This window comes from Ochotona princeps, chromosome 5, assembly GCF_030435755.1.
Source record: "Ochotona princeps isolate mOchPri1 chromosome 5, mOchPri1.hap1, whole genome shotgun sequence".
In the NCBI taxonomy this organism is placed as follows: domain Eukaryota; kingdom Metazoa; phylum Chordata; class Mammalia; order Lagomorpha; family Ochotonidae; genus Ochotona; species Ochotona princeps.
The window spans coordinates 59,604,097-59,622,929 of NC_080836.1; the positions used below are offsets into that span (position 1 = coordinate 59,604,097).

The 18,833-nt window shown below is 41.0% G+C and overlaps 1 pseudogene; it reads right to left on the bottom strand.

Annotated features, from left to right (window-relative positions):
* Nucleotides 1–13,014: 13,014 nt before the first annotated feature.
* Nucleotides 13,015–14,273, bottom strand: LOC101530664 (tubulin alpha-1C chain-like; annotated as a pseudogene).
* Nucleotides 14,274–18,833: the final 4,560 nt, after the last annotated feature.

Consider the following 18,833-nt stretch of genomic DNA (forward strand, 5'->3'; position numbering starts at 1 on the left):
AAAATGTTTAGAGTGAGAGACAATTACCAATAAAAAGCCAGGCCAAGCGTGAGAGCAATATTGGAACAAATTAAGGAGTAGACTAAACTACACAAATCATTTTGGTATATGAAAAGAAGTTAAAGTACCAAGCTGTTGAACCAAAGAAACATGGATGAGTGACTTGCAGCAAGTCGCGTGTCTACCTGCTCTCTTGAACCATCTGAGCTACCTGCTTTGGCTCTTGACTTTCTTAAGTCCAAAGTCTAATCCTCTGACTCCAAATAACAAATGTAAACATTCTATATTTAGGAACCAAGACACTTGGGTTACAATTCTACTCTTCAGTTTTAAGCTGTATATATTGAAATAATTCAATATAGTTGAACTTCAGTTTCTTTGTATAGCAGGCATAATAGTGCTTAAAGGTGGGAGAACCAAACAAAACATTTGAAAATGTCAACTTCTGTAATTATAAAATCTTACTTTTAATATTGATGCTGTATTTTTACTTTATTTGGTACCTGAAAACATTTACTATAGCCCAGAATTGGTTATTTTGTTCGTAGTGTTTTCCATTGTCTCAGCCAGCTGTGACACAGAGGGCTATCTTAGAATCTTTCATTCTTATGTATTAACTAGGTCCTGTCTGTTGCTTCCTTGAGATTGTGGAGTTGTGGAGCCCTTTGTTTTCCCTGTGCCTTTCCTTCTGTTTCCCTTCGATATTATTTGTTGCTTCTGGATTGGATGCCATCTTGGACAGTGCTGTTCACTGCTATAAACCATTGCTCTAACCGTGCTAACTCTCTATAATTCCTTTAGTACTTCCTCACTTCGCCCCTGCCACACAGCTCACACTAAAAGTAAAATCTTCTTACTGTGGCTCTAAACATCAGCCACATCTCTTTGTCTTCTCCTTTCTGTGTGCTATTGTCTTATAGGCCTCCCTTCTATTTTTCTGTCTAGAATACCATGATTAACAATGGTGTCATGTGGAAATGTTGAGTTTCTGAAGACACTGAAGTAACTAACTTGGAGTAATGGAGAAGCCTGCATAAAATTTCATATGATCAGTGCTTTCTAAAATACCTGTGTTTTTGCCTACCTCTTTCATTTTGTTCATGTATGACTGTAGTATATATGACAAAAGGTCTACATCCTTTCTTAATGACTTACTGGAAAGGCAGGCTTACAGAAAGGAGATCACTCCCCAAGTGGCCGCATGGCTGGAACTGATACAGGAGCGTCTGCCGGGTCTCCCACGTAGGTACAGGTTCCCAAGGCTTTGGACTGTTTTCGACTGCTTTCCCAGGCCAAAAGCAGGAAGTTGGAAAGTAGAGCAGCCGGGCCAGCAGCAGGGACCCGATATGGATCCCAACACATGAAAGGTGAGGATTTAGCCACTGAGTCATCGTATCAGGCCTGACCTATATAATTTTTTTTTCTATTGTTTAGAAGCAATTTTTAGAACAAATAAGAAAACATAAAACCTTGGATACCCAGAAATATAATCCCCCAAATGAAAACTTAATTTGCATGAATCAGTGTGTAGTTATAGGGATTCTCCCCCTTTCCTTTACTCCTCCCACCTTTTCCCACCATATCATTATAGTAGTGTAGTCCTTTAGTAACAGCCACAAACATTCTGCTATTTAAGTACATTATGGAATTGTAGGTATAGACAAAAGCAGAACATCCAGAATCATACTGTCAAGAAATATTTAACTGTTTCATACAAAACAAAACAACACGAAAACAGCCCCTGAACAAAATTACACATTGCCTTTCTCTGGTGGCAAAGAGAGTACTTGACTGAATTGTATCAGTTTGGGGGGAATTTCTAACAAATATTAACTTGCAAAGAATTACAATTGAAGGAAACAGATGCTTGTAAGTTTCTTTCACAAAGAATAATTGTAGTTCCTCTGCAGTATTTTTTCTGTCAGATGACTCACTGAATTCTATGGATTTTTGAGTACAGTGTTTTCTGACATTTAATGCAGGCAAGTCATTGTCAAAGATACCTCAATGTGTTCCATCCCCTTTTCTGCCATCTCTCATTGGTTATTGTACCAAGTCCCCCTCAAAAGTGGTTTCAGGATAATGGCTTCCTGTCTAGAGACAGGTTCAAAAGAATGTTAAACCTAAAGTGTTTCCAAAAACACTTTCTGTAACGTGCCTTCACATTATAGAAACACCCTCTGTATTCTTCATGGACATGGTGACTGTGGCCCAGATATCTTCCGAAGCAGGAAAAATTGATAGGCCAAGAGAACCCCCAATTGTTCTAAACTCCACTGCATTGGCAAGCCTAAAGTGCATACATTTCTGTTCTATACTGTGCTCTATTCACTCCTGTATTGAATCGGGATCAGTTACAGCCTGAAATGCAGAGGTGGGACTGTAAGAGATGATCTTCCCTCAGCTCCTTTAGATCACATAGGAGAGAGGGGAGAAAGGAGTTCAATGACAATATATGAATTGTGTGGTGCAACTAATTAAGGAATTGTGCACAAACAGCTACCAAAGAAATAGAAAACTTGTCTGTAGTGTAACACACTCATTGAAGAGGTGAGGAGTGGTGCTCAATTAGTCTTAATGTCATTTAACCCTTATTTGATGCCAGTGAAGTGAAGTAATACTTATGATGTAGAAAACCAAGCACATCTTGGCTTTCTTTTAATAGGAGAAATTTAACTTGATGAGAAATGCAAGTATACTTCATTTCCTCCATTTTACATATAGTTAGAAGTGCATTCTGTTCATTAATTTTTTAAGCACTAAGATACTTCAGAAGGTGCATGGGAGGAGAAAGTGTTGTGGCTCTGAGTCAAGCTTCCGCTTGCAAAGCAGATACCCATACAGATGTCCTGACGATTCTGTTTTCAATCCAGCTGCCCAATGCTCCTGGGAAAGCAGTAAATGATGGGCTAAGCGCTTGGCAATACTATTCACATGGGAGATTAGATGGCATTCCTGGCTCCTAACTTTGACTTGGGTTTCTGTTGGTCATTTGGGAGAGAGAACCAGCAGATGGAAGATGATAAATTTATCTCTCCATCTCTGCCACTCTGCCTTTCAAATAGGTAAATTAAGTGTATGAGAAAATAGAATTTAAAAAAGTTTATTTTAGAGAACACTATATGCATAGTGTTCTTATAATATAACATATGCATAATGTTCTTAATATAACATTTTCTAGAAACTTTCTGAAAATTCTGCATGTGTTGGTCTATATCATAGACTGGTTACAGAGTCAGCATTTACATGTTTAGCTTTAATCATTAGGCCCTTGGGAAATGACCCAATGCAATTTGGTATGAGACAGATACAAGGGATTTTCAAAAGTTTGTTGAAAAATGGCATAGACTTGAGTTGTTGCCATCAAATCTTTTAAATTTTTCACAAACTTTCTTAAAGAACTCCTTCACACTGGTGCAAAAAATGTGTGTGTGGTTTATAAAAATAAACTACTATCTCAAGTTGTCACATAATGCTTATGAGTATTATAGAGCACTCAAACCACACACCGATATAAAAAATTGTTATGCTATTGCTTAACAGCAAACTATAAATCATATCCCTGAACCACTGAGTGGTACTGAGCTAAGTCGGCACACCTGAGCCATGGGAATCTACTTTGATGGAGTTATGGCTGATTTCAGACCCTTGTTGCTCACTGGCTGTAGGTGAAGGAAACAGACGGCAAAGATATTGCTTTCTAAGGGGTCATTTGAAGTCCTCTGAGTAGGATTTCCCTCAACTCAGCAGAAGTATAAATTAATCTCTTGAGTGTCTCAAATCATTGTCAGCTAGGCTATTTCTCTGTGAACCTCAGAATTGCTCTGCAGCACCAATTCCTGGATAGGCGGACTCAAAGTTGCTTGAAGAAGAAAGGGGGACCTATCTTTCTCAATACAATTATTTAACTCCTGGGACTTGAGGGGCCATCATTTGTATCTACAAGGATGATTATGTTTTCTTTCCTAAAGACAGTTGCCGGGATTACCTGGCTTGTGTCTGTGTCTTTCTCCTCAAAAACTGTCTCCCAACAAAACCATTGCCTGGGAAAAGTCTGACTAGTTGGCCAATAAAAGGGCAGTCTGCTACTGCCAGAGGGAGTGGCCCTGTGGAACCAGAGGCTTGCAAAAGCAACCCTCATTGCTTTGGATTGCTGATTTGTGAATTTTCCTTAGTGCCTCAGCTTAAATCTGTTTGCAATGTTGATAGTGATCCCCTAACATCTATAAAGTGCTATAAATGTTTGTTACCTAGCTAATTTTAACACTATTTAAAACTCTGAATAATGGTTTTGTAACAGTAATGGGTTCTAAGACTGTCAAATGTGCTGTAAGATTTTATACTAGCTTGAGAAGAACTTGGACAATCAGAAATACGGGGAAAGGTGGGACTAGAAATGCAGTTCATTGGAGTGGGAACTCATTACAGGAGACTTGGTAACACTAAGGAAGATGCCAGAGAGGGAAAAGCACAATGTTGGAAACCACAGGATCTCTGTCCTGGTCTCAGTGAGCAGCGTGACTGGAATAAAGAGGGGTTTCTCTAGTTTTCATTTTCTTTTCAAAACTCTTTAAACTTTTCATAGAACATTACCATTATTGAGCAAGGTGGTTTTTTGTTGTTGTTTTGTTTTGTTTTGTTTTTTTCTAAGTATATTGTTTTTCTTAAAGTACTGAAGTTTCATGAATAGAAAACTGATTTTTACCTATCTGTAATTAGACCCATTTCAGAAGCCTCGATGGCAGAAAAACAGACCTGAGTAATGGACAGATTTAGTGTAACTCACAGGAAATTTAGCAAGCCAAGGTTAGCATATATAATGAGACTTCTGAAGTATTGAGTCATGAGCGTGTTAAAGCTTTTTCCTTGACTTTTTAAGCTTACACTGCCAATCAAAAGTGTTGACATTGTACACAAATGATTACCAACTGGGCTTTTTAATTGACGAGGGTACAACTACTATGATATGGTGGATTATAAACTTTCTGTACAATCATCTGCATTTGAAAATGTGGATTGTTTTACTGAAGATTGTATTGTATGAAAATTACAAGCAATCTTGTATGCTAAAGCAGACCATATAAGGTCAGCATTTTTACTCACTCAAGCAGAAATACATATCAAATTGTCATGAAAGTGGAAACTATTTTTAGTTCCTCCTACTTTCACAAATAATCATTATCACTGGACTGAGAAGACAGTTTCTGCTAAGGTTTTCAGAAAAAAGCTGTAAGACATGATCAGTCAGGGCAGTAGCTACGACATCAGCTTGGATTCACAAAGTAGGTTTTGTAAATCTAATCTATAAGTAGATTCAATATTTATTGTAAACAAAACATTCAGACGCAGTTGACTTTGAATTTTCATTATGCTTATCTCGTGATTCTATGTTTTCAAAATCTGATTGGTCCTAAGGTGATCACATCCTGTCAGAAGCTCTTGAGATTAAACTTTCTGGCTTAACATATACAATGTTAACATTACTCTTGTTCGTTGAATATGTTCAGTTCTTCTTGTGACGGGTTGTCAAGAAATATGTCTTGGAAAAGACAAGTTGTCTCCAGAGACGATTAGTGATGCTGATCTCCGAGTGTTACACCAGCCACAGTGCCCCTTCTTGTGAGCATTGAGGTTTCCGAACTCCTTGTTTGCTCTGCCATAAGATAGCATTAGCAGATGTAATGGCAGCAGATCACTCATTTGCAGAAATATTTATGGCAGTGCTTTCAAAGGACCATTCAATCCACAGTAGCAACTGATGAAGCATGTAGCAAGGATCGCTTCTAAAAACTATGTGGGCTAAAATGTCACCCTGCAAGGCAGCTGAAATGTGTTAATGTATGTATAGCCAGAGATTAGAAAACACTGCTGTCACATTTGAGCAGATTCAGTATGCATGCATTTTCAGTAAAACGGAAGTAAGCATCTTATGTTGGAAGGGCTAGATTAAATTGCCTTTAAATTAAGGAAGGAAGCTTTCCTAGCCCATATTTTATGCTGCCCACAAAGGAATCTTTTCATATCCAAAATGGTGCCTTCTCTTACCTGAAAGCTTTTCAAAAATCCTTTATAATACTGTTTTCTGAGAAATCCTTAAAATTGCACTTCACAGTATGTGCATGCCACACAGTAAAGTGTGAAACTAAGTCTTTCCCATGTAAGCTGCTGAGTTCCTATAAACAGAAGAAAATCCATGAAAGATGAATTTAACAGATGAACATTAGTTAGCATGATGTTGCCACAAACAATAGCTTTCCCCCTGCAATGCAGTTTTGCATTCTTCTGTTAAGTACATCCCTGTGCTGTAATTACTGAGTAGCATTTACTCCAAAAGCCCCTATCCCCAAAGTCCCCTAGCAGCAGGTCACAAAGCAGAATCCAGCCTGAAGATGCTGGCAAATCTTTGCCAAAAGTTTGCCAAAGGTCCTAACTGAGAAGTGTTAGAAAGGCCAAGGAGAGAAGGCTAAATGCATTTAGTTAAAAGTTCAAATACCACAGGGATAGGAACTTACTTTGCGCTACTTAGTACAGTGATAATTCACTAAATAAGGACAACTTACTGAAGACACTTGAAAAATTAAAAATTATTGCACCTCTGGAAAAAGTATAGTATTCTTTGAAAAGATGACTCGGGATTGCCAGTTAAGTTGATTTATTAGTTAATGTGCATCTGAAATGATGTGTTGGTTCAGAGAGCAGTTTGTAGCAAATTGATTTGCACTACTCAGATGAAATGGTACATTTTCTTGACACATAAAATATACATTTTAAATTAAGAAAATGGCTATTTGAAATATTTAGTCGCATGATGGTAACTAGCAGACATTCCACACTTAACATTAAATTGACAACATTTGGTTGTCTCAGAAGATACATCTTTATAATCCATCTAAGGATGGATTAAGAAACAAGTTCATGCTCCTAATTTTAACCTTGTCATAAAATTTTAATATCATATGTTGAGACAGATGAAAAGATCAAATACATGTTCTAAAAGGAGAAAATAATGTATGAGATACAATGCTCTTAAATCTTAAAGGTAGTGTGGGTCTTTGTGAGCAAAAATTTCATAAGGTTTATATCCCATACATTGGTGCTGAACACCCACCATATATATACCAGATATAGTGCTATGTTTCTAGATGCAAACTTGTACACACCATGGCCCCGTCATTTAACTCGATGCTGAGATAACTTGGTACCACAGAATCGGCTAACAGAATGTAAGACAGATTAGCAAGATAATGTATGTGGCCTCCCAAAGTCTGAGCTGAGCTGAAAGGAAAACCATCTAGTTTCAGGTAGGAGTTATGAGTGTTTGGAAACAAGAAACAATGAATTTTGGCCAGAATTCCAGGAAGAAGGGGGCTTGGATTAATCAGGAGTGTGTGAGCATGTTCTCTGGCTAGAAAAGGAGTCTCTCTGATGGGAGAAGACAAGGCACTGGGGAAAAACAACAGATGTCGTGGGGTTGAATAAAAGAGGACATGCTACTACCGCTAAGGCTACTGAAGGCCTGCCAAGGACTGACTCTGAGAAGCATGAGAAACTATGGCAGGTGTTCAAGCAAGGCAGTAATATATCTGTCTCTTAGGAAGAGGAGTGAAGACTTGGAATGAATTTTAAAAGTCACATCAGGAAGGTAAATTTTAGGAGGCTGCTATGGTAAAGATAACTTTATAAACAAAGTCACAATGGAAGATTTGACAGATGCTAAAGCAGAATCTATATGGAAGATGAATGCAAGGGAGGATTCCAGTACAAAATCTGGGAGTTGTTTAAGAAAACAGGGGACCAAAACTGATGCTAAACAAACAGAACAGGAGGAATGAAGCAAATTTGGGGAAAGTAGTAATGATAATGCTTCTTGCTGTTACTGATGGTGTGGAGCTTATCAGACTGAACTGGGGTGTGAGCTTTGAAACCACCGGAACGGAGTGAGCATTCAGTTTAATTTAGGGAAATAGCTGAAACTTTAAAAAAAAGCTCAGGGAGGAACTACCAGGAGAAAATAATGAGGTTCTGGTTTAGAAATACAAATCTACTCAGACTTCAAAAGCACAATGGAAAACTCCAGAAGGAGTAATACTCTAAAGAAATCTCAAAGTCTGTTATTTGAGAGGTTTAAGAACTTCATAGAATATACTAATATGAAGGATGAAGAACGCCCTTTGTGATAAGGAAGCATTTCAATAAGATGAGTGGGGGAGATTTGATGGCATTGGATGGAGAAGAGATGGGAAACAGGCCTGTGGCATGCAAGTGAGATGGGAAAGAGGAGAGCTGTACAGGAACAATGGGTATTTATATTAAGAACAACTTGAAGAAGATCACAAGGTGAGAATGAGTGAAATTAAAACATAACAGATTAAAAATTGGACCTGAGATTATGGAGGTGACAGATCCCGAGCAAGAAGTGAAGATTCCAAGGAAGAAAGAGGCACAGCGACCACTAAGGACTGAAGACACAGTAATTTGGATGTTAAGATCCAGGCGTGAAAAGTAGTGGAGAACTCACAGAAACCAAGAGCTTGCTGACCAAACACATGGTCTGATTCCAGCAGGATCTCAACACTGTCCAAAATCTCTACTTGGCTCATCCTCTTTACTCTCCTCCAATGGTTCATGGTAATTGTTACATAAATACTGCAGTGCCTTTGGTCCCAGAGTGGGAGAATTCTGAGAATAGTATTGCAAAATGGGTCCCAGGTTTCATCTTTAGGTCATAGCAACTTGCTGATGATGCAGATTCTATTGGCTAAGCCTGTTTTCCTGTATCACATCCCATTCTCTATTAATTACATTTATTGGGAGTAATCTCTGAGCGTAAACTACCGGTGTGCAAGGTTGTTTTTTCATAAGATTGACTTCTAGACTGTAAACTAAAGCAAGTGCTTAAAATTGCTTACATATTGTAAGCAATTAATATTTTATATGTAGGGGCCTGGCGGCATGGCCTAGCAGCTAAAGTCCTCGCCTTGAATGCCCTGGGATCCCATATGGGCGCCGGTTCTAATCCCGGCTGCTCCACTTCCCATGCAGCTCCCTGCTTGTGGCCTGGGAAAGCAGTCGAGGACGGCCCAATGCATTGGGACCCTGCACCCGCGTGGGAGACCTGGAAGAGGTTCCTGGTTCCCGGCTTCGGATTGGCGCGTACCGGCCCGTTGTGGCTCACTTGGGGAGTGAAACATCGGATGGAAGATCTTCCTCTCTGTCTCTCCTCCTCTCTGTATATCCGGCTTTCCAATAATAATAAAATCTTAAAAAATATATATTTTATATGTAAACCAAAAGTGATGGTAGAAGTAAAACATCTTGTGCATAATATGCTTAGTGTACTACCTGACATAGAAGGTGCTCTGTAAATGCCCATTTTATCACTAGAAGCTAGGCAAAGGCTGTTGGGCTCCAAGATCTCAGCCATGCAGACTTTAGAACATCATTTAGGATGGAAAGCACCTACTTGGGGTTGAGGTGGGAATGGCCACCAGGAAGGATCAGGCAAGGAGATAGAAGCAGCCTTTTCCTGAAAAGCTGGAGAGGGAACGTTACATAAGGGTACTATGGGTAAGTCTCTGAAGCCAGTGGGACAAGTGCCTAGAATATGCACATGGGAAGAGGAGATAGCGGTAAACAGAATTTTCTTTTTGGATGGGCAAGAAAAATGATATGTTGACACTGTGATACTTATTACATTAAGCAGATTCAGTTTATCTGAGGCTGAGATGGAAAACTTAATGAAGCCAGGGTTGACCAGATCTGCCACTTGGATCAGATACAGTACACATTAGCAGATGAGTGCCTGAAGGCTTCGCTAAGGCAAGCATGATAATGTGAAGGAAAACAAACTGCAACTTCATTACCTAGCATCTTCTCTTGCTTTTATTGTGCATAATATCCACATATAAGCTTATGTACCATCTTGCACCTCAACAGTAGTGATCTGTAACTACTGAATTCCTACAAATGCAATATCAGTTATTTTCAGTGACTTCCTACATATGCATTTAGAGAAATCCAGGCACAGATAGTATGTAGAAATCAGTCTCTTAAGATATAAATCCAAATCTACAAAATTTTCTGCCTCCTACAGCTATGTTGATGTGACTCAGCAAGCATTTTTTGTGCCTCATGTGCTGGGAATGTCATGTACATTTGTTGCATTTATTAACCGTCTTCAGGTAGGCAAAACACTGCATAACATGACAGTACTAACTTCAGGTTTGCTGTCATGGCTGCTTTTGGGAGTTGACCATTTTTGCAGTGAAGAGAAGGTAAAGAACTATGGTATCTCACCTGGGAATGCCACCCCATCCACCCTTCTCATCTCCAAAACTCCATGCTATTCCTCTGAAGCAGAATTACAGAAATAAGAGAAAGCAGAAAGAAAACAGAAATCAAATTTTGAATTTTTGAATGTAAAACCAATAAATCAAGTAAAAGACCTGGGAGTGACAAAAAGAAATATACAGAAAATAAGAAAAAGATGGTACATGAAAAGTGAACCTTTCACTTCTGTCAGGGTACTCAATACAATATCTAAAATGTATGTTCAATCTCAATGACAAAATAACATGTAATAAAATCACATGTGCAGGAAAGGAAGTTAGATATTTCTTCAAAGGCAATAGGGAATATATAGTAGACTTTACATTTTTACTCCTGCTCATGATAATCTCTGAACTAAGAAGATAGGAACGTTGCTTTAATGTTTGTAAAATCATGCAGGTGAGGAAAGCTGGGACATTGAGGTTCTAATTTCAGAATCCATATCACAAGCTCCTTGCAATTAATTGTGACAAAAATGAAAGGTTTTTAATTAGGTAGGTGTTTGTGAAGAAAAATTCACATATGCGTTAAGGGATTTTAATGCCCTGATGAGGTAGTTACATGCTGCATTATTTAGAACACTTAGGACTCAAACTGCTGCCCTTTCATGCGCCAAGTACCTGCTGACTGATGGAAGGGCTTTGGAATTTCTTAATCAATGAAAATCCTTTACAAAGAGTAGTCCCTGAAGTGTCTTACCTCTGCTAGTCACCTCAGGGATGGCTTTCCACCCATCACATTAACTCACTAGTGTAATATCAGTAACGCTGATGGTAAGTTGCTAAAATTTACAAGTTAATGGATGATAAGATGGTGGCATAGATCAGTGATTTATTTTAAATATTTGGTATATTATACTGTACATGTCTTAATAAAAAGGGGATGATAACAGAGGCACCAAATATCATTAGACCTCCGTAATTACACTACACTTTTGCATTAGGTTTCAGGTGTTTTTATAATTACTACAGTGTATTTGTGAAAGTTTATTATGCAATTAAAACATTAGAAACAACAAACATAAAAATGTTCGTGTGTTCTTAGTTATAGCACTTTAATCCCTGTTCACTTGTGCATAAGTAGTTACCATAAATCTAGCAGCATTTTTTGTGAATTAGTGTATAAAAACTTTTTAATTGGTTTTCTTCAAATAGAAGCTATTAGATGACTGAAATGTACAGTCACAAAGAATCTGTTCACAGCAATGGATTTGGTGTACAGAGCCAATAACCGCACGCATGAACTACTGACTGATGGTCAATAGCCAAAGTTTATTGGTAGCATCAGGCTTTTCTTGACTGAGGGTCACAAAAGATAAGGGATGAGGCTTTGAGGAGTTTGCGTATCTGCAACAGGGAGTTAACTTGATTGTGGCAGTTCCCATAAGCCTGTCTATGGACTCCATCAATTGTTTCCACACCCTTGCCTGGAAGTCTCTTTGTTTTGCTCTATAGATCCAATCAATTGTCCTCCTACAGAATGGACATCAAACTGCAGTATAACCTGCAGTTACACTGGTACTTGAGTGTTGTGACCCTGGGTTTAAATCCTGTCTCTGTCTGCCTGTTCCCCATGATACCTGGCATAAGTTGCTATATTTTTCTGTGCCTCAGGTTTTACATTGCTAGAACAGGAATGACAATGACAATGAAAATACTTTCTAAGTGTGGAAAAGAGCAAATGCATTGATTCCTCTCAGCACTTAGAAAAGCATCTGACACAGCCAGCATTGTGTGACTGATGGTGATTAATATAAGTGCTTATCAAAGGAGCTACTTAAATGACCAAGATAGGGCCATTAATCAGCTGTATCCAAAGATCCCAAAAAATTTCTAGGTAAGCCAAGTAAACAATCCACAGGAAGTTTTTGTTCTCAGAAATGCAAAGTAGGATCTGCTGAATTGGTTAAGTCATTGCTAAGACTTACCTCTTATAAAGAAAGCAATACAACAGGAATAAGGGACATTGGAATCTACTAAAGAAGGTAAACTCTTCCTCTTTCCTCTGTGAAGAAGTGCTCTACTCCTTTCTCACACCCACTAAAGATAGGGATCTGGTGGATTAGGTGTGATTTGTTTGAGGCCATACTCACCAGTGAGGAGCACAGGAATGGGGCTGCCTCCCCACTGGTTTCGCTTTATAGGTCAAGAAAGAAGATGGCATAGACATTTTTCTTGAGGTAAAAGCAGTTGCTAGCACTCTGTTTTTTCCTCATGCTCTGTTTATCTTCCAGAGTATAGGTAAAGCCCACCTTAGGGTTTCAGATACAGAGAAACTTGACACATAGGGACACAATGTGTCAGCAACGCCCACATCACCATTTACCCCTAGTCGAGTGGAGGGACTAGGTTTACAAAGAAGACAGCACACACTGGGCCATTTGTGCAAAGAGAATGCTGCTTTATTGAAGTCTAGCCTGCCTTTTATACTCTCTGGTTCCTCCCAGTATTTTTCCAATACTCAAGCAGCTCCTAAGACCCTCAGGGGCATCTTGATCAATGGGAAGCAGGGAAGCAGGAACCCGTGGTTAAGGCAGGAACTAAAGGTATCAGGACAAGATAGCGCATCCTGTTACCCCTTGAAAAACAAGCTAAGGTGTGGAGTTAACCCTTGTGAGACCAGGCCCTGCAACAATGGACAACAACACAGGACAGAACAATAGAGCAACCGGCAGTTGTGGACAAATTAATACTCCTCATCCTCATCCTCTCTCTGTGTAGTCAGCTGCCACCTCCTCATGATACTTTTCCAGAGCAGCCATGTCCTCACGAGCCTCAGTAAACTCTCCCTCCTCCATGCCCTCACCCACATAGCAGTACACAAATGCCCGCTTCGCGAACATGAGGTCAAACTTGTGGTTCAGGCGAGCCCAGGCCTGGGCAATGGTGGTGGTGTTGCTGAGCATGCACGCAGCTCGCAGGACCCTGGCCAGGTCTCCACTGGGCACCACAGTGGGAGGCTGGTAATTAATGCCAACCTTAAAGCAGTGGGGCACCAGTCCACAAACTGGATGCTCCAGCTTGGTCTTAATGGTAGCAATGGCAGTGTTGATGTCTTTGGGAACTACATCCCCATAGTACAACAGGCAGCATGCCATATATTTCCTGTGGCAAGGGTCACACTTTACCATCTGGTTAGCTGGCTCAAAGCAAGCATTGGTGAGCTCTGCTACAGAAAGCTGTTTGTGGTAGGCTTTCTCAATAGATATAACTGGGGCATAACTTGCCAGAGGGAAGTGGATGCGGGGATAGGGCACCAGGTTGGTCTGGAACTCCTACAGGTCAACATTCAGATTTCCATCAAACCGGAGAGAGGCTGTGATGGAGGATATTACCTGGCTCGTAAGGTGGTTAAGGTTAGTGTAACGGGGGCACCCAATGTCGAGTTTTCTCCAACAGATGTCATAGATAGCCTCATTGTCCACCAGGAAGGCACAGTCGGAGTGCTCCAGGGTGGAGTGGATGGTGAGGATGGCTTTGTATGGCTCCACCACAGCTTGTGGAGACCTGAGGGGCCGGGTAGATAGAGAACTCCAGCTTGGACTTCTTGCCGTGATCGACAGAGAGGCGTTCCATCAGAAGCGAGGTGAACCCTGAACCGGTACCCCCACCAAAGCTGTGGAAACCCAGGAAACCCTGCAGGCCCGAGCACTGCTCTGCCAGCTTGCGGATGTGCTCTTGGACAGGTTTGATGATCTCCCTGCCGACAGTGTAGTAGCCACAGGCATAGTTATTGGCAGCATCTTCCTTGCCAGTAATGAGTTGCTTGGGGTGGAACAGCTGGTGGTAGGTGCCAGTGCGAACTTCATCAATGACTGTGGGCTCCAAGTCTGCAAACACGGCCCTGGGCACATGCTTGCCAGTGCTTGTCTCGCTGAAGAAGGTGTTGAGGGACTGGTCTAATACCCCAATTGGCTTGTTACTTGACATCTAGCCATCAGGTTGGATCCCATGTTCCAGGCAGTAGAGCTCCCAGCAGGCATTGCCGATCTGGACACCAGCCTGGCCAGTTAACCAAACCCTTTCTGGGAATTGGCTGTAGGAACTGGGACCATCCAAGCCTGCTAAAATCTTGGCCACACCTTCAAGTGGGTGGTATAAGAATTGCCCAGCCATTTCATAAATGTTTAAGAGACCACTAATGGGAAATGTTTTACCTGCAGGTTCCCACCCAACAAGGGGGGTTCAGGAATGCTTACAATCCCGAGGCCCTTCTCAAGCCTTTGTCACCCTCTTTTCAAGAGGCACCCTGCTTCCTGGTGGTGCTGTCCCTTTCCCTCTTCCGACATCCACCTGGTCCTTTTGTATCAGATCCCTGGGTTTCTATTTCTATATTAAGCTGAGGAAAGAACCCACCAAGCTTTCTAGTAACAGGAACCCAGCTAAAATAAGTCTCAGCTGCTGCCTTGGATTCTCATTTCCTATTAGTATACTCCCTCCTGTTGGTGTTGGTCTTGGAGAATAATTGCTCCTAGATCCTTTCACCTAATTGCATCTAAAAACCTCTGCATCCCAATATAATCCCTGAAGTTCTCTGTTCTAGCTTCCTCATTTCTTAGTATGTCCCCTGTCTGAAGTCACTAGTTCAGATAGTACTGTGCCTCTGAACAAAGTGTTCTCATTCCCTGTTCAGTATTTAAAATGTGAGTATGATAGTTAAAATATAGAGGAAACAGAATTGAGGTGTGATCCATGCTTTATTCTTTCTTTATAAAGTTCCTTTCAAGTGGGTGTGGCCTAGAAGGGAAAGAGTGGGCACGTCCCTCAGGGCTACCACTCTCACTGGACAGCACGAACACCAGGACAGGGGCAGAGGTGGCTGGACAGAAGGGCACCTGCCAGTAGGTGTGTGGGCTGAATAGTAGGTTGGTTGGGTTGAGCTGGGCTTCAATGCCCATTGACATGTGCGAGAGCTAAATGGGATGTGGGACAGACTGGACAAGCCTGCGGTACATACTGACAAGCATGGGAACCAGGGTAGGGGGCAGAACTGGTGGGGGTTATGAGGAGTCGCCCCAACTAGGCTGCAGCTCCAACCGGTTTGCATGAAGACCGAGTATGAAGTGGGTAGGATCGAGCTGGATTACAACACCTGTTGGTTCACAAGGAAGACAGGGCTGGAAACAGAACAGACCCAGAAATGGCAACGACCAGCATGTGCATAAGCTGATTGGTGTGACGGACGGTGTTGGACTTCGTGCCAGCAAACTCGTGCGAGAATCAGGCCTGGGATCATCTCAGATGAAGTTTCTTTGGAGATCCCTCCAACTGAACTGCTGATCTTAGAACCCCAACCATGAAGAGACTGTCAGCCAGTGGACTCTGAATAGGTTTCATTGTGATTGGAACTGAGAGATTGGCAGCAATCCAGAACTGATGAACTATCAAAACTCTTTGAGCAGGACCCTTGAAGCGTGCCTCACATCCGGGACCTGGGATGGGTGGGAGGTTGGGTGGGAGGTTGGGTGGGGCTTTTCCCTTTGTTTCTCCCTGACCCCAGATACAGGGAAAAATGATAATATTAGTGTGGAAATAATGGTATTACCCACTTTCACCCTGTAGCCCTTGACCCTTTGTACCCTAATCAACTAAGTAAGATTATTAAAAAATAATTAAAAATAATAATAAAGTTCTTTTCTGAGAAGTCGTCTTTTCTTAGTCAAATTCTCACTTAGGAAATTGCATCTTCATATAATCTGTTATATCTCAGTTAAGCAAAAACATGTCTCCATCTTACATGTTTTATTCCCCTAATTGGGCTTAGCTATCTCGCTACATGCACTTCCAATTACTGAGCTTCCTCTTTACTCCAGGGTGTTTGCAAGTGGCCACTGATACCCTAGTGTCCTGAAAGAGTTAATTCATCTCAGAGTGGTGAGCAGCTATTCTCCCAAGTATCAGAACTCTTACTGACCCAAAGAGGGCTGTAGTAATCCACGCATATGGCCAATTAGCCACATGCTGGCTCAACAGACATTTATTAGGTGCCCAAGCATTGTTCATGCCCCATTGGAAGTGACTCAACCATGGGGAACATGTGACCTACTAGGCTGAGTCGCAGGTCTTTCCAGGAGTGAAGGATAGATCTGCCTAGAAACAAAAATCTAATTTAGATTAACACTTGACTTCGAGGGAATTGGTTTTTGTTCAGATATCCCTAGAACTCCTGAGTATCAATTTGGTTCTTCAGTGGCCCATTTCAAGTACACTAGCATATCCTCCCCCCCCCAAAAAAAAAATTCTCAGGAATCAAACTGAAGATGCATGTTCCCTGTTGCAAGTCCTCTTCAAAAATTTAAATAATTCCCCTATGTAATCTTCAAACTTGTAGCAGCCACATAAAGTAAAACTCATTTTACTCATGTCTTAAACCCAAAAAACCTGAGGTATCACTTCAAGTAGTAAGCATTAAAACAGTAGAAAGAGTTTACCTTCTGTGGGAAGTCTTTCAGAAGATGATGTACTTACAATACTTGGAGTATATATCATTGTGGTGCAAATCGTCATTCAAGAGGGGAAAGCCCACATTCCTAGCTGCTGTCATATTGGACTGTTGCAGGGTGTGAGCAAGATTATACCAGATATGTCTAAGGTTTATTAAAGAGTATTTATTAACCAAGCTTGGTGATAATAGAGCACAATAGCAAACCACAAGCCCATATGGCAATCCAACCAATCATAATCCAACCAAACATAATCCCAAAAGGAACAAATGGTCATTATCTTTCAGTCCATCCATTAAGCTGAAGACCTATGTCCCAGCTTCCCCAACAATATAAGTTATCCTAAGAGACATGCAACGAATAACCTGGACACACTTACAAAGCTGCAGACATTCACCTTTCCCTGGCTTCTCTGCCCACATTCCACTACTGCTAAGCCTCACCTCTCCTGGAACTCCTGACGGCACACAAACCAGAAACAACATTATTATAGCCATTGTCCCATCTAAGCAGTACACAGAGACCATGCTCAGGGAAAGAGAGTCAGAAACCCTGCTTCCTGGGCATTTTAAAGGGGATTGTGAGGGGAGTGGTTACACAACAGTGCAATACCGTCCCCTCTCAGGTGATAGGTGAGTCACCGGTGGGCAGGATCAAATACCTAAGTGTTGTGAGCTAAAGAATTGATTAGTGCTCATTGGGATGAGTAGGAACAGAAACTGGGCTTGTGGCTAAAAACACCTAGACTAATTGGACTTACCTGCATCCAATATCCTGGCTAAATTAGGACATGGGGAGGAGTGGTTGAGAATGGAATTATTGTTCCATTGCTATTAGGACCCATCTTCAGGACAGAGAGTAGGGGGCACAGCCAAATTTCATTTGCCCACTGTCAATGGGTATTGACTATCACTGGCTGCACCCCAAAACAGGACGGTATGACTCTAGAGGTTCTCTGACATATTCTAATCTTAGAGAAACACCTCTTCCTCTCCTCACCTGCCTGCCTGCAATGGATTTGTTTGTTCTATATTTCTTTGGGTCTTGGAAATCTAGATCCCATGATCTGCTTAATTCTTTCAGCTTGATTGTACATCTTTATGAATGATCTATATATTTGCCAGTGTTTCATAAATACTTGTAGGATGAAACCATCGTATGTTTTCTATATATCTAGAGTCCAAAACCTAGAGACAAGTTGTCTGGAAAATGATGAAAATGGAGCTATCATGTTTCAACAACTGTGGGAGCTGTGTCACAATCTTTTCTGCAGGTGGAGGGAAAGGATGAAATAGTGGGAAAAATTCATAGAAATTCGACGGTTTCATAAAATATTAAGAACCTACTGTGAGCCAGCCTTTTGAAGTACAAAAATCTACAAGACACAATCATAGAAACTGAGAAACCTATGTGTTGGAAGAGACAATCCTAGGAGCAATTTCTATATGGTAGAGAAGTTACTAATAAGGTCAACCTACCTTGGAATACAAAGATACCTTCCTGAAGGAAAAGGGAATGATCATAAAATTGTGAATTCCCCAAATGAGAGTAACAAAGTGAGGACCACATGGGAGCTAAAGTTATTAAGACAAGCCGTGAATTCAGACTTGCTTCTGCAAGTGAAGCAGTCACTAGGAATTAAGGAATTCATCCAACTGGGTTGTATTTGGATTGTTCATTCTGGCTGCCTTTAATAATCAGAGAAGGGAATCTGAGAGGGAAATAGGAAGTAGACCACAAGAATTGAACGAACAACGTAGGCAGATGTAAAATGCAGTTGAATGATTATGAGAACCAATGAAGTGTGAGTAGCTGGCCTGAAACAATGAAAGACATATATAAAAATTCAATCTGGAACCACTGTCTGGTGCACCTGTTAAGATGGAACTTGGGATGCTTTCATCCCATGTTTTGAGTGCCTGGGATCGTGTTTAAACTCCACTTGCAATTGCAGTTTCAATGGCAGTATCTGGGATCCCATCATTCATGTGGATAACCTGGATTGGACTCCAGGCTCCTGGCTTAAGCTTAGCCTAACCCTGGCTGTTGTGGGCATTTGAGA